Source organism: Sus scrofa, chromosome 7 (genome assembly GCF_054392235.1).
Source record: "Sus scrofa isolate SSC_HxYL_T2T_F1_AM1 chromosome 7, Sscrofa_HxYL_maternal_Yorkshire_Landrace_v2.0, whole genome shotgun sequence".
In the NCBI taxonomy this organism is placed as follows: domain Eukaryota; kingdom Metazoa; phylum Chordata; class Mammalia; order Artiodactyla; family Suidae; genus Sus; species Sus scrofa.
In genome coordinates this window covers 94,283,962-94,304,445 of record NC_139389.1, presented here as the reverse complement: position 1 = coordinate 94,304,445, position 20,484 = coordinate 94,283,962, and the positions used below count along the sequence as shown (strand labels likewise).

General features: G+C 38.0%; 2 long non-coding RNA genes and 1 pseudogene across 4 annotated transcripts in view; 2 read left to right on the top strand and 1 right to left on the bottom strand.

The window, feature by feature from the left end:
• LOC146401780 (uncharacterized) overlaps window positions 1–20,484 on the top strand; it is a 300,118-nt gene that overhangs the window by 156,798 nt on the left and 122,836 nt on the right. The window lies entirely within an intron of this gene.
• On the top strand, window positions 202–329 carry LOC146401782 (small nucleolar RNA SNORA70; annotated as a pseudogene).
• The window catches only part of LOC102160410 (uncharacterized), a 164,867-nt gene continuing 147,791 nt past the window's right edge, over window positions 3,409–20,484 (bottom strand). For 2 of the 3 annotated variants that reach the window (XR_014809264.1, XR_014809273.1), the window contains 3 exons: window positions 5,064–5,174; window positions 4,602–4,678; window positions 3,409–4,503 (listed from right to left, as the gene is read on the bottom strand). This is a non-coding gene — a long non-coding RNA (uncharacterized LOC102160410). Of the gene's footprint in view, window positions 4,504–4,601; window positions 4,679–5,063; window positions 5,175–20,484 lie in introns of those variants that run through there. The other variant, XR_014809284.1, reaches the window with a different exon arrangement.

Here is a 20,484-nt window from a genome sequence, read left to right as displayed (position 1 = left end):
ACAGAGCTTATACTAAGGTAAATATTAAAATGGGCAAATAGTTTGAAGAATCCATAAAACAAGATTCAAGGCAAACTGAGGAAAACGTTACAGTGTGTGGGAAACAGAAAGAAAGCAGCTGGTTTTCTTTCATGGCCCAAAACTTTGCTCATGCTACTTCCCCTAACAAGTTCTCGTTTTCTCTTTCAATAGTCAGCTCTAATACCACCTACTTTTAAAATCTTCCACCATGGGGGCCCGGTGTGCAATGACTGCAAACAGCAGCCTCCTCAGTAGTGTATGCAGCCTGTTGCCTGTATAGGTTGCCCTAAGGGACCTTGGAGACAGCCCTTTTCAGTGGACATTCATGACTGGCATGCTGTCCCCAATCCAGGCTCCAGTCAGGTATGCGTGGTGCCTTTGGAAAGCCCCAGGGCACTGGTGGCCTGGGTCCACATTGGCCAAATCAAAATGTCCATCCACACCAAGCTGCAGAACAAGGAGCATGTGACTGAGGCACTGCGCAGGGCCAAGTTCAAGTTTCTTGGCTGCCAGAAGATCCACATCTTCAAGAAGTGGGGATTTACTAAGTTCAATGCAGATGAATTTGAAAACATGGTGGCAGAAAACCAGCTTATCCCGGATGGCTGTGGGGTCAAATACATCCCTAATTGTGGCCTCCGGGACAAATGGTGGGCCCTGCACTCATGAGAGCCTTGGCGGTGTCCCTTCCTTAACACTCACCAATAAATCCTACTTTCCTGTCAAAAAACAAAAAACAAACAAACAAAAACCCCTCAAAAAACACACTGAACTGTGCACTTAAAATGGATCAGTTGTGTAGTATGTGACTTCTATTTCATTAAATTTATTGTAAAAAAAATAAAATAAAATAAAATCTTCCACTTAAGATTATCTTTAATTTCTCTAGCCAGGTCTTCTGCCTTCTCCTTTGTCATTTTGTACATACAAATATTACACACTTTTTCAATAATTTTTTACCTTAATCTACACTAATAACTGCTTGTACTTATTATTTACTGTGTGCCAAACACATGCATTTTATAATACTTATAAGAATTGTTATAATAAGCATAAATATGTTTTTCCAAATTGCTTCATTAATATCAGAAGTATTATATTATTTTATCATCCCTCTAACCCTTTGGGGTAGGTCTTCTTATTGTCTGCATTTTACAGATTAGAGTTGGGGCCTCAGGGTTCAAATAAGTGTTTGCTGTATTCCTTGGGGCTTCAAGAAGTCAGCAGGGGAGTTCCCATCGTGGTGCAGTGGAAAGGAATCCAACTAGGAACCATGAGGTTGTGGGTTCAATCCCTGGCCTCGCTCAGTGGGTTAAGGATCTGGCATTGCCGTGAACAGTGGTGTAAGTCGCAGATGCAGCTCGGCTCTAGAGTTGCTGTGGCTGTGGTATAGGCCAGCAGCTGTAGCTGTGATTCGACCCCTAGTCTGAGAACTCTATATGCCTCTGATGTGGCCCTAAAAAGACAAAAAGACAAAAAAAAAAAAAAGGTCAGCAGAGACTCCAAGGGTCTATGAGTGGAGTGAAAAGTACTTAGCCAATGATGATAGTGAGTTGGGGTGGGGAGGAAAATAGAAGGACTGTAGCAGGAAAGCTTAATGTTTGTGCTTAAAGATAATGACTTGGAAGTTCTCTGGCAGAGCAATGGGTTAAGGATCCAGCTGTGGTGCAGATAGCAACTGAAGTACTGGTTCGATCCTTGGCCCAGGAACTTCATGCTGCCAGTTGGCCAAAAGAAAAAAGGCAATGACTCATCTTGACAATTATCAAACAGCAAAGTAACCAGAAACTTTTCAATTCTTCATCTGAAAACTTCAAAAAGAAGATATATATTTTGCATATATATGAATATATACAAATATATATGTATGAATACATATGCAAATATATGTATGACTATATATGCAAATATATCTTCTTTTTGAAGAAATATATATATATTCACTTATCAAGGAGGGTCTTCAATCTCATTTGTTCAACTGCCCTTCTGCTTATCCACCAATGGCTCTGCCAGTGGATTGTGGGAGCACAGTCTTGATGTAGAAAATATTAATAAAAACACCTGCTTCAGAGGAACATTTTCCAAGGTATTTACTGTACTTCCATAACTTCCCAACCTGTGACAAGCCCCTACTTAGATGTTGGATGTCTTGAAATCTCAAGGTTCCTCTTCCCTTTGGCAGGAAGATATGATAATACAGCCTTTGATTTGTTTCTGAGTCTACAGTGCCTTATCAAACTTTCAACAAAAACAGTATTTTAACAGAAGTGGCAAAATATTCAGCACAATGTCTACCAACCATTTGCCATTTTCAACATGGAAATTATAAAACCGTTAAGTGGTCTGTAATTGCACTGGGAGCAGGACCCAAGACTCATTGCCTTTGTTTCCCTTCTGAGCCCAGTACAGAGATATGTGGTATTTTGAGGAACCAATCAAATGAAGCAATTTGAATGACAACATTTTAATGTAATCTAAATATCAAACGGTTAATGTTTAACTTTTTATTAAAATGATTAATTCATGTGAAACAGTGGAGTTCAACTCCATCAGGATGCCTGCTCTTGGCAAATAATAATATAACCAGTAATCACAGATTTACACCTAATCTCCTTAGATAGGGCCATCAATTATCAGAAGAAATACGCTTTTTATTCTGACACTTCACTAACATTGCGAAAGGCATGCGTCCCAGATTCCTGGTTTTATCCTTAAATTTAAAATGGTCCCATTGCTCATTTTTAATTAAGCAATATAGTGACTGTGTTATAATGAAACAATCTCTTTCTTATTTGAAAGCTACACCCATGATTCTCGGGGCATGATTGGGGATTGGAGGGAGAAGAAAATAAGGACATATCATAATCTTCAAGGAGAAAGGAGGACCCTTGAAAAGTATGTGTAGTATGTATCATAATTATAGATGTTGCAAGGAGTGTAGAAAACATTGATCCTAATACAAATTACAAAAATAAAGCTTGACTGTATCCTTTGACTGAAAACAGATGGTTCTACTAATCTTAGGGTGGAAGAGAGAACTTGAGATCTTTATGTTTTTCATAAGGAAGTTGTTTTCAAAACTAATTGTCACATCCTGATATAGAGGAACATCTTTGCTTTCAGCAGACTTCAGGATTGTGTAGCCACCTTTAATTTGATTTGTAATCAAGTAACACACCACATAGAGGTTATGTTCTAAAGATAAAATCGAATTTTCCCAGTTGAAAATCCCTTAAACCAACAGCAGAAAGGCTATTTGGCCCAATTAAGATCACTTATCTCACACTTTCTGATGGCACTTAAATCCTCAATTAAATTTCTAAATCCTTTCTCAGTTGTATGACTATAAATCCCCCTAGTAATTAAGGTAGACAAGAGAGAACTAACTACAGAGATACTATTTTTTATTAAATATTATATTTTTCCAATGCATACTCATTTCCCAATACACACACATTAGATCCAATCAATATGGAAAGTAAAAGGAAACTGAAAACTGTCCAAAATCAAGATAAACATTAAGGACAGACCAAGAGTCAGGAATTTAGCAGAGGTCAAGACTGTCCACTGAGTATATTACTTGGTGATTTTTTTTTTCAAGTAGAGATTTTACATTTTAGCTGTGCCAGCCACGTGTCAGTGTCACATAGCAAATGCTCAATAAATGCTTGTCAGATGAAGAGTTGATGGATCAGAAGATATGTTCAAGAAAATTTTCAACCTGACTGTAAGTTTGAGGCAATAGTTCATTCACAATCAAGACGTTATTGTCGTCAAGAATTTCCATGAAATTTTGTCCCCATAACTTAACAATATTGAAAGTTAAGTATCTCAAATAATTTTTTTTGTTTTAATTTTATGCAAGTTGAGCTAAAAATATCATTGCCATTGCACAATAATGCTTCAAAAAATGGAATTATTTGACATTACGGTATCTTCTTTTGCCATGATGACCTCCCACCTTTACTGTGGCTCTGTCATTCTTAGGTGACACCTGCTTAGCTTGCAACCAACAGCTCCGTGTGTGCCATGCAGCAGCAGATGGCTTGAGGCGTGACGTGTTAATGGCAGTGATTACTTTATGAATAGTGACAGCTGATCAGGGACATAATAAAACAATAGTGGCTGCCATCCTGGAAAAGGTGCTAAATGGGGGTGACATGCTTAGTGAGGGCTATACTTCTCTCTTGAACCTCATTATCAATTCCAAAGGGACATGCAGGCCAGCTAGGCAAAGGCAGGTTCAGACACAGAGGAAAGAGCCAAGCCTGCACAAAGATTTCCCTCCACTCTAATTGGGGTGGGGGAGGGCATGCAGCTTCTAACGTGCAAGCCATTTGAGTACACGCTAATGTCTGTTCCCAATCTTGTTCCTCAGTTGCCATCCTCTGAACTTGTGGTCTGATACTCACCACTTTTAAGATGTTCACTTCCTACCACTCTCCTTTCATGAATCACTGCCTTGAGCCAGGGTAGAAATCACTGTGACAGAGTATGAGGAAATCAACATTTGTGTCCAGTGAAATTACATTTCTGAAGACCAATAATATTCTGAACAACTTTCAATCTTTGATTCATACCTCTGGGAAAGGTTATGTGAAGAGAATCAGAGATAGCCTTCCGTTAAGGGTCATTCATTCATTCTGCAAACTGGGCACTGAAGAAATAAAATGAGTCAGGTAGAAGTCCTTATCTTCAAGGAGAATGAGAAAGACATATATATAAACAGCCACTTATCATCCAGAATGATGATCTTCTGTGATGAGAGTAAGATTAGTTTTTGGGTTGGAGCAAACAATGTCACCAATCTAAGTGTATATTTAAACTAATATAAATTTTATACATATAAGTTATATGAAAATACCATACTTATATATTTAAATTAATGGAAATGTATTTCATGTAATTTATCTATATATTAAATATATATTTATAGAGCATATATAAATACAAATGTATATAAAATTACCTAATGAAATAAATACTTAATATCCCAATGAGTTTATCCAATCATAGTGATTAACCCTGGCTTATCAACATACCTTCTTAAAATATGGAGTTTTTGACTAAATCAAAGGGACATGAAGTTTTCCATGTCCTCTGTTCTTTTGAGGCTTCTGGTGAATTCGACCCGTGACTTAATTGTTACCCACCTGCAAAAATATATGTAATAATATATGTAAGGGCATCTAATAACCTAAAACAAAAAGCTCTATATGGAATAGTTTTTCCACTTCTTTTGATGAGGAGGAATGAAGAAATATTCCTATAGATTTAAAGACATATATCCTTCAGCTTCTGAGCAGAATAAGTGGGTGTGTCATCTCCATTTAAGTTCCACTGAGCTCATGACTCACAGATCTTCAAAAGGCCAGCTTGCATTGTGCTATACTAACAGGCATGGCTTCTGTGTGTGTGATCTATCACCAACAGTCTTTTTATAAGTCTCAGAACCAAAACTAAGACTATTACACTAATTTCATCCTGCCCATTATGGTACCTTCCATAATGATTGAGAATGACTATATTATGTCTGCCCTGGAGACATTTGAAGGTCCTGATATATTTCAGTGATTTTACTTAACCTAGTAATTAGTTTACACAGTTTTATGGAGATTTTACTGCTTTGGAGATGACAGTTTGTCTTCTCAAAATTAGTTCTGATAGTCAGTCATTTCATTTCATGGTTTATGAAAGATCTGATATATTGGTTAAAAGATTTTCATTTAAGACTATGGGGGGAAAAAATCTCTTTTCACTAAATGAATGCTATTTCATACATCCTTACTTTTTTGGTTCTTTTTTTTTTTAACCCATATCTTCTGTGGGATTGTTTATGAAGAAAAAGAAAAAGCAGTTTAAGCGGAATCTTATTAAGAATAACAAGAGTTTTAAATATAAAACACAAAAAAGTGATTTCATAATTTCCAAAGCTTTGAAAATGTTACACATGGATATATAACAAGCAACAAAAACCCTACCACAGGTCAGTTAATTCAGTGGGCAAGTATTGATTGAGCATTTTCTGTGTTCCTGACATCGTCCTAGGCACCAAGACACAGCAGTGAAAACAAAATAAATCCCTTCTTCTCATGAAGTGAGAAAGATGGAGAAAATAAATGCATGAGAAAAGATGAGTAAATAATTCTAAATAGAGGAGCAAGAAGGATGGAGGGATCAGAGAAAGCAGAGAGGAACAAATGAGACTGGATGAGGTGAGGAAATAGGCCATGCAAAAATTGGGGGAAGAATGTTTCTGAAAAAGGGACTAGCGTGTGTAAAGACACGCGAGAAAATTCTAGAGTTCCAGGCAATATGTTCATAGCATAGTGAGTCAGGACTTCAGGATTGCCTTAGAACCTGAATTTCATTGATTCATTGACATTGAAAAAATGAGGGAAATTTCTAACCTAAAGGCAAGTACAACAAAGCTCCTGTGTCATTTCAGCTATGTATGTGAATATGTGTAAAATTGTTCAGTTCCAGCAGCAAAGAGCCACTTAGAGAAATCTTTTTTTTTTTTTTTAAGATTTCGAAGACCTAGATAGAATTATCTGTGTACCAATTACCCCTAAAGGCCTTGCAGAGGTTGTACAACTTGCTTGCAATTTAAGATCCAAATGGAGAGAAAGTGCTTTGATATTCAATTTTAGGAATTGGCTTCAAAAGCATTTACTTCTTTCCTTTTTCAATTAATTTTTAATTTTAGAAATAGATCATGAATACTTTATTTTTAAAAAGCATATACTTTGAAAGTGAAAAGATTTTCTTTGACCTAATAAGCAATCTTGATTCCTTCTCCAGCTTCTCCGAGATAGAACTACTTTGGATGAATATCCTTCCAGAATTCATGGATATTCTTATGTATGATTCTATGAGTCCATGCAGAATATACCATTGTTTATATGTTTTTTAATGCAAATGCCATAATAATGCATAGAATATTCTGAAACATGCTTATTTCCCCTAATGTTTATTTTTATTTTTATAGTTGATTTATTATGTCATTATAGTTTCAGATGTACAACATAGTGATTCAAATATATATATATATATATATATATATATATATATATATATATATATATACACTTTTTTGGATTCTTTTCCCTTAGAGTTTATCACAAAAATAATGAGTATAGTTCCCTGTGCTACACAGTAGGTTGTTGCTGGTTACCTATTTTATATACAGTAGACATTTTAAAAATGAGGGAAATTTCTGACCTAAAGGCAAGTACAACAGAGCTTAACATGTATGTACATGTTAAGATTATATCCCCTATATAATTCCTTAACATGTTGCTGTGAGCTGGCCTCATTGTTACCAAGAGTCTTGACTCAGTCCTTTTAACTGCTCTGGAGTATTCCAAATCACAGTATATTTATCCATTCCCTTGTGATGGACATTTAGATTGCTTCCAAGTTTTTACTGCTGCAAACAATGGATTTAATGAACGTTACTTATACTTGGTTCCTTGAGTACACAAGCAAATGTTTCTCTGATGCAGCAACCTTAAATCACCATCTTTTTTCAGCAGACATTCCGTCTTCCTCCATTCCCTCCTCCTCCACCAAGACAAAAATAAACACCACTGAGAGGATGCTGCTTGGGCTCTTTGACACCCAGGTCTGACACACAGGTCAAACCGAGTGCAGTTATTAAGGACCACTTGTTACCACCAAACAGAGCAGTTCCAAGAAGAGAGGTCACCGCCCTCCAATCTTTGACTTCCATCCTGAGTTGAAGATGACCCTTCAGGAAAACATGCGGTGAAAAGTGGTTTTGCCCTCTGAGCCAACAGAAAATTGGCCTCTGAGGTGACTTGTAACGGGATTTTGTCAGCCGTGAGCAGAACTGCACGGGTTCCTACGAGGCATGGGATTCAGAGTCGTAATAGAAAACATTTATTTGGCTCCAACTAAACATCCTAACACATGTTAGCATTTGCTGCCAATATGCTTCCTAATTAAGAGCTACATAAAATCATAGGAAATCCTGTATCCTGTCTTCATGCACTTTTCATGTATCTCTTGTTCCCTGGCCTTATTTCTCAAGTATTGCTACCACACACCCACCCACACACACACACACAAAACAGGTTGATTCAAAAGTCTTGTTTTGCCAACCATGCAGTGTGGTGTCATTAACAAGATTAATGTACATTCCAAAACTCACCACCATGCCTTTTTTTTCATCCTAAAACAAATGCTGCTATTAAAAACTAATTTAAAAAGAAAAGAGCTAATAAGCACCCCCCCAATAAAAGAACAACCCCTTCATTGGTAAAGTGTTGCCTGTAACTGATATAAAACTTCAAAATGTTTTTTAAAAATATCTTCTCTCTTGGATTGTCTGGACTATTGACCATGTTGGTATATTTTATCATGTTGAACGGATTTCAAGATGAAGGACAGACTAGAGTCTGGTTTTCCTCTTGGGTCTTCCTTAAATTAATGCTAATTTCATCTGAAAATATTTAGAGATAGACCTGTAAATCCTAAGCCATCACTCTCCCATTATATGCAGTAGGCATAAGGTGATTACTGCACAGATAGAGATATGTATGATAACTCTAATTAAGGCTAGGATTTGTGTGAGTTACACTTAGAAACACTTGTTTTATCAGTTTGGATGTAGTCTTTGACCTTACATAGCCAAACTAATTGCTTCCTTTCCCTACCATAAGGCAGAAATTAAAAATCAAACAAAACAAAACAAAAAACAGAAGAAGAAGAAAAAAAAAGACCACTCCAGTCCATTATAAATTTCTCCCTCTAATTCTATTTTGTTTTCCCATACACTGAAATAGACTCTGAAATGGCACAAAAGAAATGAAGCCTGGGCCTGAAAAGTTATCTTTTTCCATAGGACACATTAATGATTTTCAGAATTAATTTTTTTTTTTTTCAAATGAAACGCACATGCTCTCATTGCCCCTTTCCTGAGATGGCTTTGCACTCGTCTTCGTCTTTTTCCCCCTTCCAAATCTATTTATTTCTTGTTGTTCTTGGCCCGTCCTCACTTTCCATTTTTCATGATTAGTTCTTTATGATCGTGTGTTTCCTTTTTCTCCCCGCCGTGGCTGCCGGCCAGTTCTCTTCCAGCACTTGAACTTCCCTTTGCTAATGAAACAAGAGCTGCCTCCCTCCCTGGCTTTTGCCATCCAGCTGTTTCCTTTTTAAAATATACACTCATCTTTATTCAGTGAAGTTCCTGGGCAAACCTGACTTCTTTCACAGAAGAGTTAATAATCACAGGAGGAACTAAAAAGGTTTTAGGAGAAAGGCATATCTGGGAAATTTTGAGAGTGGGTGGAAGGAGGATAAGTAGAAACTAAGTTTATTTTTGAAAGGTTCTGGGGGGAAAGAAAAAAAAAAGAACAAAGAACTGGGTCCATAATGTTTTATTCTTTGGGTGCTCTGGATGGCAAGTTGGTCCTGGAGGTCTCCCACACCTACACGGCATCTTAAAGTTCCCACTTCGCTTGCTTCACCTCTTGTGGCCACTTGAAAGTAGCCTAACCACGTCGGCAGACCTGAGTTGTATAGGATTAGGTGGTGAAAAGGTGCCAACTTGAGGTTCAGTCTGCCAAGTCAAGTCAATTTACTGTAATGCTTTGATTGTTCAACTTGGCTTTAATCCCTCTTCCATCTCCATCGTGCCCTTGACATCATGGAAATTACCACCCAAAGTTAATGTCATCAGATGAACCCCGCTAACTATTTCAGAGAAGGGTTCCTGAACAAAACAACCTGTTTACTTCATAAGCTTTCAGATCCACCCCCCCCAAAAAAATATTTCCAGAAAAATGAATAAGCCCAGAGGTATCCTCTTACAACTGGAGAGTGACTAATTCTTTTTTCTGTATTATAACTGATAAGACCTCATGTGACTGGAAATGAATACGTATTCTACCCAAGCATCAGTTGAGTATTTGTATGAAAGGCTTAATTGATTAGATAAAGAGGTTTATTAGATTAAGAGCTTTGAGTTTAAAAAAAAAAAAAAGTCCTCTTTTAAAATCTGAGGAACTCTCCCTTCTCTAAAAATGTTTTTCCTGATATAAGATTTCCAAAGGAATAATTTTTCCAACAGAAATAGAAAAGAAACAAAAACATAAAGGGGTAAAAAAAAGCAAGAAGGAAACCAAAAAAAAAAAAAAGGATCACAAGAAAAAAATCGTAACAATGTGTGGTGGTGGATGTTAACCAGACTTATTGTGGTGATCATTCTGCAATATATACAAATATCTAATCATTATGTCATACACCTAAAATTAATACAACGCTTTTTGTCAATTATTTCTCAGTGAAAATGTACTACCATGTGAGATAATCTTATTTGGAAACAATTATCAGGTGAGATAAAAATTAGCATTTTCAGTGGAAAGAAATGCGATTATAATAACTTAATACAGTGTGGATCTTCACCAATTACAAGTACTTTCGTAGATAGATGGATAGATACTCACACTTGAACTTCACAGTAACCGCATAAGACAGGGAAAGTTAGGGTCTTTGATAACAAGCCTTGAAATTTTCCAGGACAAATATTTTCTTGGAACAAAGCTCAAATCTGAATTTGCATTCTGGATATGCACCCTGGAGGCTGTCTTCTATGGGGGTTTCTTAGAAGATTCTCCTGTCTTAGAAGGAAGAGAGCTTGAGGAGGAGGGCAGATCTTAGCTATCATATAGTTCATTCTCCCATCAACTCTGGTAAGAATAATTCCAGAATCTCCCAATAAGAGACATATCCATGTCCTGCCCTTACATGTGGTTTCAGACCTAATATTTATAAACCCAAGAATGGTCCTGTAAATACAAGTTCAACCAGAGGAGGAAGGCAGAACCACCTCAAGCCCAAAGCATGGGACTTGCTTGACTGTGATATTCACACCTGCCCCACCACGTCACCTGACATCTTGGCTCCAAGTTCTTCCTGACCCTGTTTCCTTTGCCTGTTTGAACCTTCCATACCCGCTGTGCTCTCTGCTTGCCTGCCTCCAGTGTTGTGACTCAGCACACCTCATCACACCTATGGTGACTTGCAGACACTATCCTGAGACAGATCCTGAAGGCTGGATTCCCTTTGTCCTTGTGGCCTTAAGGCCAGGAGCCCAGCAAATCACTCACAGTGGAAATTCAAACCCTGAGAAGTCAGGCAGGTTGGAAAAAGATTTTCTGAGGGACTGCTAAACTCTCTAATCCCAAATTATGACTGCCATAATATCGACATAGGGCAAAGGGAGTTCCTGTTGTGGCACAGCAGAAATGAATCTAACTAGTATCCATGAGGTTGTAGGTTCAATCCCTGGCCTCACTCAGTGGGTCAGGGATCCAGAGTTGACATGAGTAGGTCACAGACATGGCTCAGATCCTGCATTGCTGTGGCTGTGGCTGGCAGCTGTAGGTAGCTATCATTAGACCCCCTAGCCTGGAAACTTCCATACGCTGCTGTGAACTTTTTAGTGCAGAGTGGCCCTACAAAAAAAAAAAAAAAAAAGAAAGGAAAGAAAGAAACATAGCAATGCATAGGGAGAACCCTAAAACTTCATCCTGGTATCTCTTCTCTGAGGTCGTCTATCAGAAGAAAAGATGTCAGTAGTAATTTATTTCTCAACTTTCTCTATTATCAATAATAGTTAATTATTTTTATTTTGAGAATAATCTTAACAGTGCCAATATGTCTTTTAAAGTGGATCTTCTTAAAATTAGCAGAAAATGCCACTCCTTATTGTTGCAGGATTGTACTGCTTTATTGGCAACAGGAATAAAACAGCAAAGAAGAATCTGATCCAGGAACATAGATGGATTTAACAAGAAGGTGATGGAATTTGAGATTCAGAAGCCCTCATAAGCACAGATTCCTTCCTGGAAGGGGCACTAGCAATTCTGTTTTCATTCTTTTATTAGAGGAAGGCCTCAAAATTATATGCTATTCAGGCCCCACAAAACCCAGATTTGTCCCAGTTAGTAAATTACGAGTTTATGTCAAGTGAAAGTCAAATGATGTTCCAGTATGCCGTGTGGACGAAAGCTTTGCACAAGTTTAAGCAGAGAAAAGTGCTAGAACTGTCTGATACACTGCATGGATGCCACAGGTATGCCAAAGTCAAGACATCTTCATCCTACCTGTTGGCACAATATTAATGCCATGAATGGCAATTCAATGTTAGCCAACCAACATCCATCAAGTTAAATCAGTGCTGTTAATTGGAATATTGTGTTTGCCATTTTGTTTGAATTCAATCTGTAAATTTGTTTTGGATTTTCAGTTATTTCAAGGCCATAACTCAAGGACTGTGCCTACTTTCAGTTGTGTATGTACCTAGGTAATATTTGAAATAATTTAGATTTAGAGGAAGGAAGGAAGGGAGGGAGGGAGGGAGGGAGGGGAAGGAGAGAGGGAGAGAGGAAGTAAAGGGGAAGGAATCCTCTTCAAGAACCCCTATGACAATAACCATGCAGCCCAAGAATCCAAGATGGCCAAGCCACCCCTAGCTCTAACATTTTAAATCCACCCTAATCTGTTGCATCAATGCTACAACATGAGACCCTTCCCAAGCAGGAACACATTTATTCTACAAATATTTCCTATTGTGTTCAGGGCTCTGTGTCTGAGTCTGAGAGATTTTGGTTTATTATTTGCTATCGTTTTCAAGAAGGATGGGGGTAAGGACATAACATTCTCAAGTTAAAAACCAACATACCTAAGTAAAAATAATCTCATTTATGTAATTGTTATAAATGCAATATGGGAAGACTGGTACAGTGCTCAAACTATGCTTTTCTTTAAGATTAAAATAACTTTGTTGTGGGACGTTGTTTGTTTTGTTTTTGTTTTTGTTTGATTTTTTTTTGCTACGTTGGTGCCAGAAAATGTTTCATCCTCCATATTCTAATGTGTCTGCTCCTCGACCAACTCCCTCTGCAGTTTAATTTCAGAGCTACTCTGAGGAGGACAGGTAATTTTTGAAATTAGACTAAGCCAAACATAATTAGGAAGGAAAATTTCTGGGGGGAGAATCATAAGAGATATCCCCAAGGCCATCAACATGCTTTTGCCACATCTACTGCTTGAGTTTTTCCTCTACCTCCTTCCTTCACCAGTAATCGCCAAGCCAAGTGGTTGTGATTAAATCAACCCAAGTTACTGGCAGTGAGACAGACCCCTGAGAGTTGCTTCCTGGGTTTCAGGAATAAGCCTAGATTTTTTTCTATAGCTACCACTATGTTTAATGCTCAGTGTTCTTTCTCCTCTTCATTTACTTCAAACTTGAGTGTATCTCGGGGCCCTTTCTCTCTGATCCAGGAGAGAGGGAAAGATTCTGTTTTATATCTACAGCTACCTCTGGGCTCCACAGCTGATTTTTGCCCCCTTGGTAACTTCATTCCCACCCCTCAGGGAATGAGCCCAGAAGTGAAAGCAAGTGTGGCTCATAGATTCTAATATTATAGACTATTAGGGCTCAACAGGACCTGAGAAGTGATCTTGTCCAATGAGGCCCACAAAGGTTCCATTCCTCTGTCTACTTGACAAAAACTTTGATAAGCCCTCCTTATCTCAAAGTTTGTTTCTAAATTTGATTTTCCAAATAATTACTGAACCCCTTCTACATTAAAACTAACAGCTGTACCATTCAAAGAAATATACTTCTTATTCATATGCTGTTTGTTTATGAAAGAAATCAACTAATCTTCCAAAAGATACTATCCTTGATTCTACCTGTCCTCAGTAAGAGAACAGGTAGGTATGAAAAAGGAAAACAGCCTCACACTAACATGCCCTGGGATTTTAAACTCAACTCTTAGAAGAAGAATCCTCTATTTGTTTGGGCCCTCTTGTAAATCAGCATTGCACTTGGCATTAGTCACTGTCATCAACCTGATTTATCCAGGGTTAAAATCCAAAGATGGGAGCTCCTGCTGTGGCAAATGGGTTAAAGATCTGGCTGCAGCTGCTTGGGTCACTGCAGAGGTGCAGGTAGGGTAAGGATCTAGCACTGTTGCAGCTGTGGTGTAGTCATGGCTGCAGCTAGGGTTCGATCCCTGGCCCAGAAACTTCCATGTGCTGCAGGAGCAGGCAAAAAAGAAGAATTAAAAATGCCAAACTGAACAAGTCTGAAGGTTGTCATACAAAATGGAAGAAAGGACCATGGAGAGCTGGTTTTAGGCTGCTCAGTTCTCCCCCTGCTACTTCCTTTCCAGGCTTATTTCTATCTAGCTAATCTCTGTCCCACCCCCATGGTCCCATATATAGGAACAAGGGCATAACACAATCTCCAGGGATCACTAAAAATAAAAGAAGGAAAAGAGTTTAAAAAAAAAAAAATAGACGAGTGCAATTTAACAATTTACAGTTCCAAGAGATCTGAATGTTAATTAAAATATAAATGAGTCCTTCATTACTGCTTTTATAAGGCTACCACTACACATAAAATGTAGATTTAGGTGTAAATTATATATATGTCTGTGTGTATATATATATATATATATATGTGTGTGTGTGTGTGTATGTATATACACACATATTCATTTCAATGTCCTTCTCTGAGAAAGTCAAAGTGCTTTCATATATATGAATTTAAAATCATGAAACTCCAGTGCAGCAGAGAATAGTAGAGCAAGCAAGATACAGAAGCACCTAAAAGCATAGTCAGAAAGAGAACTAGATTCAAATGTATCTGAAACATTGGTATCTATATGACCTGGGGCAAAACCCTCCTATTAGCTGCTGCTCAGAGCACAGTAGTCAAAATGAAATGTAAATTGGTTCAACCACTGTGGAGAACAGTATGGAGGTTCCTTGAAAAACTGAAAATAGAACTACCATATGTTCCAGCAATCCCACTCCTGGACATATATCCAGAGAAAACTGTTAATTCAAAAAGATACCTGCACCCTATTTACAATATCCAGGACATGGAAGCAACCTAAGTGTCCATCATCAGAGGAATGGATAAATAAGATGTGGTACATATATATAATGGAATATTATACAGCCATAATAAAGAATGAAATAATGCCATTTGCAACTACATGGATGAACCTAGACATTATCATACTAAATGAAGTAAGCCAAACAAAGACAAATATCATGATATTGCTTCTATTTGGATTCAAAAACAAGATGCAAATGAACTTATTTACTAAAGAGAAATAGAGATCCACAGACATGGAAAACAAATGCACGGTTACCTGAAGGGAAAGGGGGGTAGGCATAAACTTGAAGTTTGGGATTAACATATGCACACTACTATACATAAAATAAATAAACACCAAGACCCACTGTATAACACATGGAACTATATTCAATATTTTGTAATAATCTATGAGAAAATTATTATTATATAAAATTATTATATGAAAAAGCATATATCTGAAACAGTATGTTTTATACCTGAAACTAACACATATTGTGAATCAACTGTATTTCAATTAAAATAGAAACAACAACTAGGACTTCCTGCTATGGCCCAGTGCATTAAGAATCTAAGAGCTGGAGCACTGGGTTAAAGGATCCACCATTGCCACAGCTGTGGTATGGGTTGCACCTGTGGCTCAGATTCAGTCCCTGGCCTGGGAACTTCCACATGCCCCATGTGCAGCCATTAAAAAAAAAAAAGACATTTCTAGAAGTAAAGCATTGTATTTGATACACAATAGGTACTCAATAAATGGCAAATGGTTTATAAATATTATTACTATATGGGGGAGGGGAGCTGGGGCATAAGAAATGAACTAATTCAGAGTCATTCAAGCCCCAGTGGTATCACAACAAATGTCATAACAAATGTTCTCAATGTACAGCATGGGCTGTTTTCATCCACATGACAGTACGCACTGTTATGAGTTTATTTTCCCTGAACTGACCTGTTCCTATGACCCACATTGTCATCTCCCCAAACCTTCCCTCTTCCTTCACACACACACACACACACACACACACACACACACACACACACACACACTCTTACCGCTTAATTGCCTGTCGTTTTAGCTTCCCGAAGTAACCTCACAGAGCTAAATATAGCTCTGTCCTTCCCAACCAACAAGCCTTTAAAGGAGTTAAATTGCCTTGCTCTTTTACTCCCTACCCAAACTTGATCTCAAGCTCTATGAAAGAAGAGCACTGAGGGCCTTCTATGATCTTCAAATGTTTAGCAACTGATGCGTTGTCCATTGCTCAAGAGGTTTTGTGTACTGCTACTTAATCCTTGTTTCAGTTACAACCCCTGTAGGGAAATTTGAGTCCTGTACACGAGTTCTTCATTTATTTCTGAGCCCAGATAATTCTAGGATTACCACTTAGAAAATTGGAAGAACAGACTTCTGCATAGTTACCAGGCAGACAATATTGAAAAAAGGGGCATGTAGAAGACCGGTCTTGGTGACAAGGTTAGGGATAGCTATTGTGACTCAATCCCATTAGCAACAACATTACACTCATTAAGCAAACCCTAGAAGTGAAGAGAAACTTCGCCCTCCCACTCCCCCTCCCCATTTCCTCTCCTCCAGAAGGAAGGCTCCTTCAAACACAGGGGATTCCTGGCCCAGGAAATCCTTCTCCGGAGTAAATCACAGAGCACTCCCAGGACGAGCAGCTCCAAAACCAGAACATACTGCGAAGGACACATGCCATTCTCCAAAAATCTACCAGCGTACCCCATTCATAAGCTTCCTCTCTCTTATTTCTTCAGTGACCTTTATGGCTTGGAAAATATTCCTTTGTGTTAACGCAAACACAAACTATTCTGCAAGCATCATTCAAGAATTTAAGGATTCTATTAATCTGATGTCTTAATTGTTATTGAGAAGAGGAAACAGGAGTGCCTTTGTTTCCCGAATGACCACAGGCTTCTAAAAAGTGGCCCACAGAGTTGGGCGTTTGCATCTCAAATTGCAGGCAGCCCTGTGCAGTGGAACTTTAGAGTAACAAATTCCCAGACATTAAAAGAGGCATGGAAAGAACAGAAAGTTGGGTAAATCCAAAGTGAACTGAAGTTTTTCTCCCACATCTCCATTCATCTTGAAGACAGTTTTAAGATAATGATTAACAAATGTGTATTTCAAGACTAAAGACATTAATTGGGCTAGCAAATAGTGAAGCCACACACACACACACACACACACACACACACACACAATGCTGAACATGCATCAAAAAAGAAAGAAAAAAATCTTGCAACAAAAGAAAGAAATAAAAATCAGTGTAATTTAATGATAGTATACTATGAACTTACTATTTATGAGGCATTGAGAATCCAGGCACAGAAAAAGAAGTAAGATTTAACTACTGTCTCCTAAGTGTTTACTTTCTATTAGGAAAGGATAAATCAAGTACAGAAATATCTATAATACAGGCTAAATAAAAGAAATGCTACCCCAAAGGGAGAGAAGACATCCAACTGAGCTGAGAGAAAGGCATATGGAACCAAAAGTACCTCCATGGAGTTGAGCTTTAGGAACCTGGCAAAAATTGATCTTGGAAAGAAGATTGAATATTCTGGTTGAAGAAATAAAGATACCCTAAGATAGAGAGGTAGACAGATATGAAGAGTTTCAGGGAAATTGAGCAATATTTTGGATTGAGCATAGGATGTTTATGAGTTTAGTGAAAACAGAAAAAAATAGATTATGGGTATCTTGAAAAGAATAGTTTACACTTAATTTGAGAGTTAACTAGTAACTGATAGTTTCTGAGCCCTGTAATACTGTGATCTGAGATAATTTTTGTGAAGAAATATACAGTAGTAGGCAAAGAAACGCACTCATTTATGCCCTCATTCAAGAGATGTTAACTGAACACTTACCATGTGCCAATCCTTGGGCCAATGTAGTCTAGCTGGGAAGGAAAAGTTATAGTATGTGAACCTTACATAAAAGAAACAAATAGATAAAAGAAGTAGGATCTATAGGACTTGAGAACTTACCAAGGATAAGTGAGGAAAGTGGAGGAGAAAGGTGAACTTCAAGTTTTGGGGCCAAAGATAACGAGAAAAGGGGTGGGATGGGGGCAGGGAAGTACAGGTGTTGGGGAGTTAGGAAGGGAGATAGTGGGAGGAGCAGCTGGGACAGGGTGACAGGAAGAGAAGGAACTGAGCTGGTACAGGTGTTGATGCATACTTGACCCAGACTTTGGACACATGTGCAGAGAATACAGCCAGTAACTGGAATAGATGGGAAGGAGCTGGCAGAGGGAAGAGAAGGAAAAATGCCAGGAGTTAGAGGATACCCACATCACAAAAATAAATAAATAAACAGCCTTAAGGAGACCAAGGGAAAACCAACTTAAAGGAAATTGATCTTCCTTAAGATGGAAATTAATGCACAGTGACAATTTTAATTTTTAAACTATCTCTGATGAGGGTTTAAAAGTCTCAAAAAGACTCCATCTAGACAAGTCTAAAATGTTATATATCCATCCAAGAGATTCCAGTTCCGTTGATAAAATACTGGGAAACTGCTCAGAATTTATACGGGGTTTGTTGATGGTGGTTTTTTTCTCTCCCAGGAGGAACTAGCAAATTATAGCAGCCTTTTGAAAAAGTATCCGTGAATAGAAAAAGATGCATTTTTTTTCTACCCTTAGCAATTACTCACTACTAAGGATTTACAAGTATTTCACACATCTTCCATGAAACTTTACTGTTTCTAGATTTGTAAAGAAGTAGAGTGGATGGATTTTCTCTCTCTCTAGTTCTTACTTCAACACTTTACTACCTTACTGTTACCAAGTTTTGAATCTTCCTGAAGCAAAAGTTTAATATATATATATATATATATATATATGTTTTATATATAACAATATGTGTATATCTATATATGTTATATATAGATATATGTGTGTATATAAATTATATACAGATAGAAGTAGATATAGATGATGTATATAGATAGATAGATATAGTGTTTGACAGGAATCCATGGCCTTTGGGTCTTCCCCTCCAGAGGAATGGATGTTAAGTTCTGGGCAGAATTAATTTCGTTCAATGGTGTTTGAGGTTGGCAGCAGAAATGGCATCTGAAATTTACCAAGATAGGCTGAGAGCTGAACAAATTATAATCCAGGTACCTCACCTTTACTCTACCAGCTACTTCTTCCCCATCCCCTGCCGCCTTCCAGTTTATTTACTGAGTCAATTAACAAAAGATAACCTCCCATTGTGCAAGCATCAATAAATCAATCGTGTTAATACTATCTTGGAATGTCCCCCACTATTGACTTTCATATTGTTTACATTAGGCACTTGAGAAAGCCAGAGCCCTTGAGCCGGCTTGTTTTGGCGTTAATGGATTCTGGAGGAGCCATTAATACATAGAACCCTCTTGACAAAATATTTCGGTTTCTCTAAAGTTCACCTGCTTTCTGAACATTGGCAGCACCCTCTTCTCCCTCCAGCACGATCCTGCCCCTCTGAGTCTGATGAACACTTAGGAAGGCAAACATTTCTGAGCAGTAATGGAACAGCCACTTAGGGCACACCTCCTTCTTTGTGATTTGAATAATCTATTTCCACCCACCCCAGCCCCCCACTGTCAACAACCCTCAACAATCTAGGGAATCAAATTAATCTTCAATTATGTGAAAGAATTTCAGGAACGAACGCCGCTCAAATTACCGAGTAACTTGTTGTTGTGAAAAGATTCCTACCGCAAGCAGCCTGAATGCAAGGACGTTTTCGTTGATTTCTTTTTTCTCCCCCAACAACATACGGGAGATCTTTCCAACTGCCGATCATCTCTGCATGGGGAATCTCAAAAATTTTGAAAGCTAGCCTTAAAAGGAATGCAAACAAAGAAAAAAGAAAAAAAAGAAAATCTCTCTGTATGTCTTCCTGCTTTATAAAACTAAGGTAAATATAATAATCATAAAGTTGGATTTTAATGTTTTGGGTTTTGTTTTTAATACTTCCTTTTTAACAACAACAGAAATACTTAGAGACCAGATTTTCTCTTAGGAGTGGGACTCTGTTTCCAGACTAAGGTACTTTGTGAAGGCACTAGATGACAGGGATTTAAAAGGAAGGAAGGGGGGGGGTGGGAATCCACCAGTCCTGAAACTTCTAAAGGTTCAGATTTCAGTGCTGGCTGCAGACCTGGGCAAAGTTCACTGCTCCCTTTTCACGACATGCTACATACTTTTCAAGTTCCCACTTGCTTCTTAGAGAGGAAAAAATGTGGCCTCTGAGTTCAGGTTGCTAAGGACAGGCTGAGCCAATTTAACCATGCATTCCTTTTCTAAAAGATAGGCTGCTTGTTGTTGTTTTTTCCGCTGTAAATACCAGAAAGTCTTGATCCTCCTGACTCTAAACAAATACTTCTGCAACAACTTTGAAGCCCTCTTTCGTGCACGGTGGGAAATCAATTATTTCATTCAGTCACTTTTGCGGCCTGAGTCAGAAGTCTTGACAAAATAGATATCATTCTACTTTGCAGCACATCTTATCAGACACTTGGC